Source organism: Anas acuta, chromosome Z (genome assembly GCF_963932015.1).
Source record: "Anas acuta chromosome Z, bAnaAcu1.1, whole genome shotgun sequence".
NCBI classification, from domain to species: Eukaryota; Metazoa; Chordata; class Aves; order Anseriformes; family Anatidae; genus Anas; species Anas acuta.
This window is the reverse complement of record NC_089017.1, coordinates 65,812,983-65,821,723: the sequence shown is the minus strand read 5'-3', so window position 1 is coordinate 65,821,723 and position 8,741 is coordinate 65,812,983. Positions and strand designations below refer to the sequence as shown.

General features: G+C 44.1%; 1 long non-coding RNA gene across 1 annotated transcript; it reads right to left on the bottom strand.

Annotated features, from left to right (window-relative positions):
- Positions 1–451: 451 nt before the first annotated feature.
- LOC137848319 (uncharacterized) lies at positions 452–6,109 on the bottom strand. The gene is made up of 2 exons (XR_011091281.1): positions 5,416–6,109; positions 452–1,121 (listed from the first exon to the last, which is right to left on the bottom strand). It is a non-coding gene; the product is annotated as an uncharacterized lncRNA (long non-coding RNA).
- Between the last annotated feature and the right edge of the window lie 2,632 nt (positions 6,110–8,741).

Sequence of the window (8,741 nt, the reverse complement as noted above, 5' to 3'; positions counted from 1 at the left end):
TTTTTAATCTAGCAAAAAGTAAAAGTCAAGATTTAATTCATCTTTGATGCACATCAACCATGTCAAAGAAATGCTGGTGTAAGCATGCCTGTGAGTGGCACGGCAAATACGCCTTTGCCTTCTGTTGTCAATGGCTTCCAGTGTAACTTCAACAGGCAGAGTTAATGAATTACCAGTCCCATTTTCCTTTGATTATTAACAGTTAATTAACAGTTAATCTCTCTTTTCTTTGAGATCTCTTGGTATTTTTGGTGTCATTTTCATGTTGTGTTACTTAAACACATGCACATCTTTTACAAGACGAAGAAGTCAACATTCATTGTAAGCAGTTCTGCTGTTGTGGTTGGCAGGGCAGCTATTGTTGCATATTACACTAGCTGTCTATAAACAGACCAACCTTCTAACATGCACTTTTATGTTGCCGACGGAAGGAAGACCCAGCACATCAATATGAGTGAACAGTGAACTTCAACTTTAATGGATAGCTCAGTCGTCTTTTATCTAGTTTGAACATAATCAACTCATACATATTGCAGAAACTAAGCTCAGGATTGGTTAACACTTCCCGGGCTTTTCAGTCTGGTCCTCCTTCTTTTGGCTACCTGTCCCACCTTAGGGACTTTCCCGATGGCCCAAGGGCATCGTGTCCTTGAGCCTGATTGGCTCTCAGCCAGCTGCATACGTGCCAAGGCTCATGTGAGTTGAGTACGGTGCTTCACCAGCCCATTGTCTCCCAACTGCTCAACATTCACATGTCCTGCCTCACTTAACGATTCCTCCACAATTCCCCCGTTTTTATTTTGCAGCAACTATAATCAATATAACTATAAGTAGAAAACGAAGTTCCTCTTTGACGAAGAAAAAACCATCCACCCATGTTCCCAAAAACAGATTTAAACCAACCTTCAAACCAACTATCTTGTACTACAATTTTTTGCGTATGATCCCTTAACCATTTCAAACATAATCAACTCATCAACGAAAGGATCAGACGCAGAAGCGAGGAATAATGCAACCAGAATCCCTTGTGCTGTTAGATCAGCCATGGTTGCTGTTATTCGTACTTGATGACTTTTCTTCAATGGCTGGTTTAACACACCGACTAGGAACCCAGGTTGGCCCTGTAGGGGAAGAGATACACACATAACCTCGCCCCATATAAATCACATCAGCAGGCCCCAGCCATTGTCCCGTTTTCATATCTCGGTACAGTATTCTCATAATACATTTATTATCATTTTCAGACTTAATGTAATGACTTGTCGCGGGTGGTTCCTCATCATCTCCAAATAACAAATAAGGTTTTATCCACCCTCTCTCTAATATCTGTAATGTCTTTAAACTTTTCCAAATACTGCTTAACTGTTCCATTAGCTCTTTCTACTATAGCTTGACCAGTTGGTGAATGTGGAATACCAGTTATATGAAATCGCTTAAGTGGCCCACTAACATAGGCTGGACCATTATCTGTCTTTATGGTTTGTGGTACTCCCATTACTGCAAAACAACTGGCAAGATGACATCGTACAACCCGAACTTTTTCCCCAGGCTGCAGTGTAGCCCAAATCATGTGACTATAAGTGTCTATCGTTACATGCAGATATCTCAATCTGCCAAATGCTGTGACATGAGTGACGTCCATTTGCCACACTTCGTTGGTTTTAATCCCTCTCGGGTTTGTTCGGATTCCGATTCCCACACCCGAATTGTAATGACTACACGTTGGGCAAGCTTTTACTACCGCCTGCGCATCAGCTCTAGACAGTTTGTAAGCCCGCGCAAGTCCTTTAGCGTTCTGGTGAAAAATAGCATGAGCCTCCTGAGCTCTGCAAAAGGGTGACAGTGGTGCTTCAGTAGCTGTTGCGGCGACTAGTCGGTCCGCTCGAGCGTTGCCTTCTCCCAGGCCTTCTTCCCACTGATGACTCCTTATGTGTATTACTGTGTACGGTTCACTTCTTTGAGCTATGGCGATCTGTAGACTGATTATTAATTCTGACAGCCGTTCATTTTTTAAGTCTCTTAAGGCTGAGTCTTCTATACGATTTGCTATGCCTACTACATATAAGGAATCGGATACCACGTTTAACGGAACATCTCTCCATTTTATAAATGCCCATACTACTGCAAGAAGTTCTAGTGTCTGTAATGAGTCTTTATCTTGGGGTTGTAAAATTTGATGTTTCCAACCATGCTCATCCTTCCAAGTCACTGCAGCAGTTCGAGAACGTTTTCCTGCGTCAGTGAAAACTGTCACTGCATTCTTAAGTGGGATAGACGATCGTTTTGGCTTAGTTATCCATCCCTGGTTTTCCATCCACGTCAGAGCAGTTGATTGTAACGTTTTTGCTACTATAGTAGCGCCATCCTGTAGTAGTGCAGCTTGTAACTCTTCAGAGTTTTGCATATACCATTCCAAATCGCCTGGCTTCATGGGTAACCAGATAATATTTGGAGGAACCCCATCCACTTGCAATATTTGATTCCTCCCCTTCTTTACTAATTCTGCTAATGTTGCAATTTTTTCTTGAATTGTTCGTCGAGGTTGTAACGGAGGAGCTATCCATTCTAATACCACAGTTTCTCCTCCCTTCTCCCCCGTTTTTATTTTTTGCTGTGTTATGGCACCCATCAGGCATTTTGAGCCACATAGAACGGTAAGATCGAGTGGCTTGTCAGATATACGTCGATGCGTGACACTCGTTGTGATCAAAGATGCGATTTGTTGTAGTATTTCTTGTTGTTTTTCTGATAGTGCCACTTTTGAAGCAGGATCAGTTCCTTTTAATAACGGCCGAAGGGGATTTAACAGTTCATTCGGAATCCCGACTACTGGCCTGATCCATTGTAAATCTCCCAGCAGTTTTTGAGCATCATTAAGAGTTTTGATATCTGATTGGATTGTAAGTTTTTGAGGCTGAATGGTGGAATCTGTAATTTTCCAACCCAAAAACTTCCAGGGACTTGTCTCCTGAACCTTTTCCGGTGCAAGTACGAGTCCCATTTGTTTTAAGGTCAGTGTTAAGTCATTTTTCTGTTGTAGAGAAAACGGTTCCTTCTGGGCTAACAAAATATCATCCATGTAATGATAGATTATTGTCTCTGGCCATTTTCGTCGAATCGGTTGCAGAGCTGCGTCAACATAAAGCTGACATAACATAGGTGAATTACGCATTCCCTGGGGTAATACAGTCCATTCAAATCTTTGATCTGGACCTTCACGATTTATTGCCGGGAGAGTAAAGGCAAACCTCTGTTTGTCATTTTCATGGAGGGCTATTGTGAAAAAACAGTCTTTCAGATCCACAATCAATAAATGCCAACCCTCTGGTATCATAGCAGGATTAGGTAGACCAGGTAATTGAGCTATCTTTGTATTCCGCGGCACATGCATTGGAGGAAACATTGCAGAAACTATAATCTGTATTTCCCCACAATAGTCTTTATCTATAAGTCCAACCAATATTTGTAATCCATTCAAGGTAGCAGACGATCTTCCGATCAATAAAGCTCCTACAGGATCACCATTGACAGTAACTGGTCCCATAACTCCTGTTCCTACCCCGGTGGGTTTAGAGTCCAATAGCGTTACATCTACTGCTGTTGCCAAATCCAAGCCGAGACTCCCTCTGGTGACTGGTCGGAGGTAAACGGTGTCATTCCGGCCGCTGTGGTAAATGCCGCTTTTTGTGTCGTCGCGGGGCGGTCCTTCCTGCTGCTCTGGCCGTTTCCCGATGCACCATACCGACAGATGACACCACACTGATCTCGTTTTGCACTCTCGTTTCCTATGTCCGATGATCCCACAGCGAAAACAACGCGGTCGTGGTGAAGACCCTCGGCCAGTAGGACGGCCTCCGGGCGTTTGCATAGGAGCAAGGGCAGCGAGTACTTGATTCTGAGATTGCTGTGCAGTCTCTCTGAATACCTGTGCCTGTTCTTTCATGCTATTCCCTAGTTGTTTTATTACATCTACCAACATAGCCTGCGGACCCACGGGTACCTGAGCCATCCTTTCTAAACCCTCCTCAATTGTCCAAGTTCCGGGTAACGTAGCTAATATACTACGAGTTGAAGGGTTGCAGTTTTGAATTGCACACTGCTTTAGAATAGTGCCCTTTAGATAGTCAGGTACCCCAGCCGCTTGTATTGCGTTTGCTACTCGATCAATAAACAACCCAAATGGTTCCTCCCTTCCTTGCTTGATGCCCATATAGGACGGTATCCCCCCTGGCTCTCTAATTTGGTCCAAGGCTCTTCGAGCCAATCTCATTGATTCTTTAGCTTTGTCTGGACCCAGCAACGCTTGTGTCTCTAATCTATAATATGGTCCGAGTCCCATCAATTCCTCCAACGTGACACCATACAACGGATCTCCAGATGCCCTTATCACAGCTACTGCCTCTTGACAAACACTTTGCCAATGCGCATTAAAAAGAAGCTGTTGATGTTGTGTTAGGATCAGCTTCATTATACCACGTATGTCCCCGGGGAGCAATATATTAGTTCCCCAAATATAATCTAACATTTGCCGCGTAGGTTCCCCCTTTAAACCAGAATCATTTACTGTAGATCGTAATTGAGTTAGTAGTTTCCAGTATAAATTTGTCATATTAACGGTCACATTCCCCTGTGCATCTGGTGGCGAGTATACTACCGGAAAAGCTTGTGTTAACTGTGCTGCCGTTTCATAATTCCCTTCATGCAGTGCCTCATTTGCTATTTGCCTCCATCGCTCCTTTCCAAGGCCAATAGGGCCTGGGTCAAAAGGCACGTTCAGGTCAACAGGGGGCGTAACAGCAAAGGCCTTCGATGGCTGCAGACCTTCTCTTCCCTGCGCCCCCGTTGTGAAGGGATTTATATTTGATAGAAATGAGTTAGCACTGGTCCTTTCACTTGCTCCTTCCTCACTTTCTATTGGAGCGGTTGGAGCTGCTGGTAATGAAAGCTCCTCCTCTGTATCAGAGGACATTGTCACAGGCACCTCCAATTTTCCCGAGACCCCCTGTGTAATAGTAGAAGTTTTAACGGAAGGTGGCAATGGGCAATCTGTTCCTTCCATATTTATTTGCTGTGGATTAACATTACTAACCCTTCTTGGTGGTCCTAACCACTCTGTTGCAGCAGTGGCAACTCTTTGTTCATCTTTATGTGTGGCTAATCCATTAGCCACTACTCTCCATGGCCTCATCAAATCTCCCAGTAAACTTAACATCGTTCCTAACATCATCAAACAATTTATTTCCAAATTTACGCCACTCTGTTTGTTCAAAAAACTGTATCAGGACTTGTAAAACAACCTTTAGCTAGCCCATATACTACTAACCCTGGCAAATCTTTTTCTACAATCTGTATCTAAAATGCTCTGCTTTTCTAAAAAGCATTTGAGCAAATAATACGCCGCTTATCTTTTCATACCTTTATATACGTCGGTTGCAGCCTTTGCAAAGACCTCGGCGGCGCTTTTCCGGCGGGACCCTAAATAGGCTCATCCCGGGTGCGGGGACTCCCTTTCACCTTCTGAGCTGCAGATCTCGGCGACGCGCGACCGGCGGGATCCACTCCCGGGTGCGGGGGACTCCACGTCCTTTTCACCTTCCCGGCGCGGGTGCAGGGATTCTTGTCCTTTTCACCTCCTGGGCTGCGTTGCAGGACCGGCTTCTCCTTTATTCCGTCCAACCGTGGCCCTGGATCACTGCCAGCAGTGTCCAAATCCTGTTCAGACTTGTCCCTGTTCGGGCGCCAATTTGTTGCCGACGGAAGGAAGACCCAGCACATCAATATGAGTGAACAGTGAACTTCAACTTTAAAGGATAGCTCAGTCGTCTTTTATCTAGTTTGAACACAATCAACTCATACATATTGCAGAAGCTAAGCTCAGGATTGGTTAACACTTCCCGGGCTTTTCAGTCTGGTCCTCCTTCTTTTGGCTACCTGTCCCACCTTAGGGACTTTCCCGATGGCCCAAGGGCATTGTGTCCTTGAGCCTGATTGGCTCTCAGCCAGCTGCATACGTGCCAAGGCTCATGTGAGTTGAGTACGGTGCTTCACCAGCCCATTGTCTCCCAACTGCTCAACATTCACATGTCCTGCCTCACTTAACGATTCCTCCACACTTTTATACCTTCAGTGATCCACACCATTTTCCAAGATGGTTCCTGACTATAACAAGCACTTCTGACATAAGTTCTACATGGATCTGTTTTAGTTATTGAAGTATTACACTGAGTGTCAAGAGACATACTCAAGCATAAGAATGCGGATAGAAACTGGTGGTAGCATTGGTACAAAGCTTATTTCTGGAGATGAGGTTTCTACAGCACTAGAAAAACTGCACACCTAAGCCATGTTTCCTTGTTGCTAATGCCTTATGGCATGAATTTGACCTACCAAATTTGACCTACCAAGAAGGCCAACGGCATCCTGGCTTGTATCAGAAACAGTGTGACCAGCAGGGCTAGGAAGGTGATCATCCCCCTGTACTCAGCTCTGGTGAGGCTGCACCTCGAGTACTGTGTTCAGTTTTGGGCCCCTCGCTACAAGAAGGACATCGAGGTGCTTGAGGGGGTCCAGAGAAGGGCGACGAAGCTGGGGAGGGGCCTGGAGAACAAGGCCTATGAGGAGCGGCTGAGGGAGCTGGGCTTGGTCAGCCTGGAGAAGAGGAGGCTCAGGGGCGACCTTATTGCTCTCTACAGATACCTTAAAGGAGGCTGTAGTGAGGTGGGGGTTGGTCTGTTCTCCCACGTGCCTGGTGACAGGACAAGGGGGAATGGGCTTAAGTTGCGCCAGGGGTGTTTTAGGTTGGATCTTAGGAAGAACTTCTTCACCGAAAGAGTTGTTAGACATTGGAATGGGCTGCCCAGGGAAGTGGTGGAGTCACTTTCCCTGGAAGTCTTTAAAATACATTTAGATGTAGAGCTTAGGGATATGGTTTAGTGGGGACTGTTAGCGTTAGGTCAGAGGTTGGACTCGATGATCTTGAGGTCTCTTCCAACCTAGAAATTCTGTGATTCTGTGATTCTGTGATTCCTGGAAGAAGCCAACATGCCATTCAAACAAATATCTGCAAAGGTGGGTAGCCAAAAGCTCATGACCAAGTAAAGCAGATGCTCCATAAGAAGTTACAAGTAAAATTTATGTCTATTAATACCCCAGCATTGGTCCCTAATTAAAAGATGTCCTCACAAATACTTCAGATAGGTTTCATACACTTAAAATCAAAGAACTTTTTCTATACCCATTTGGGGAAATGCATATCAAACTTCAGTGAGGAAGGGTAACTTGAATACAGGCTTCTGTATTCATATTTCTTCCAACATTTGTGTACATAGTAACCAAATCAAACCACTGTACCCTCTTTTCAGTTTGGCTGAGAAGGTGGCAGAATACCAAATTCAATTTTGGCTTAACACATGGAAAAAAAATGGGCAACATTTGTTCAGAGAGCACCCTTGTCTCATCGTTGGCATTAAAATTAAACATAGCGGCAACATTAATCAAGGTATGACAGTGAACATTTCCAGTCCTCCTTGCCAAGAGTCTTGGATCTCAACTATTGAGTTTCAGGCCTCTGCAACGGAATAAGGAAGGTATGTCATTGACAGATGCACCAAATCCTAGACATACTAAAACAGTATGACACTGTGATCACCCAGTGAGCACTGGATTTCTCAACTATACTTAGAAATTCTAAAGTTAAATTTGAATCTGGAATTTCACATTTTCACAGCCATTCAGGTGCAGCTGAGCAGATTGGCGATCACTTTCCACAGAGAGACCTTTTCCTTCCTGGATGATAACACAGCTTTATTTAGTGGCAGTATGACAGTGAAGAACCTTGAATAATAGGTCACTGATCCGATTGACAACCAATTCTGTAAAACAAGAAATAATGCAGAAAACTTTAAATATTGCATTTGATCCAATGCTAGCTACCTTCACATAAGGGTTATGGTCCTGAAATTGCCCTGCATTTCAAGTAGAAAAAAATGAAAATATCAGTGCATACTGAGCAGCTAGGCTTTCCTATTGATGTTGTACATCTGATATGATCACACAGACTATGCAGAGAAACCTGCACTCACGTTTCTTTTTGCAAACAAATTATGTGCTTGTTATGTTCCAGTATTGTTAGGCCCTGAAAACACTCTTCTTAAGGTAATGCAGAAAGCCTTGCCAAGAACACCATGTCGGCCTAATGAAGTGACATTGCTTTCAAACCAGTGTTTGTTCCTGTTAGTTGGCTGTGAATGTAATCACAGAGAGTGCAAGAGACTGCAACTTCTGGTCAGGGTGGTTGCCAACAGCTTGCAGTCAGCATGACAAACAGGCACACTCTCAGTTTTGAAACAGGTCTTGAACAAGCTGATGGGACCAGCACTGGCCTTCCACACAGTGTAAGCTCCCATGATTACCACCAAGAATCAACTCATTGCATTCACAGCCCTCCTTCACAACCAAAAGCTTCTGAGTTTCCAGAACATTAGAGACAACCTGAAAATGTGGCTAAACATTCTTTCCAAACAGCCTCAGGTCACTCTACAGTTAATCCAAAGTGAGGCAAGCAGACAACAACAAGCACAATATGCAGTCTGCACACTTCTCTTAAGGCAATTATAATGCCAAGAAGGCACAAAACAAATCTCATGAAAGAGGACTCGGAGATTAATGGACGGTGAATAGCTACCTACACTCTGTGCTACATTATACTGGCCTTTTTGTGTTTTCAGTATAGGTTTCCTGCA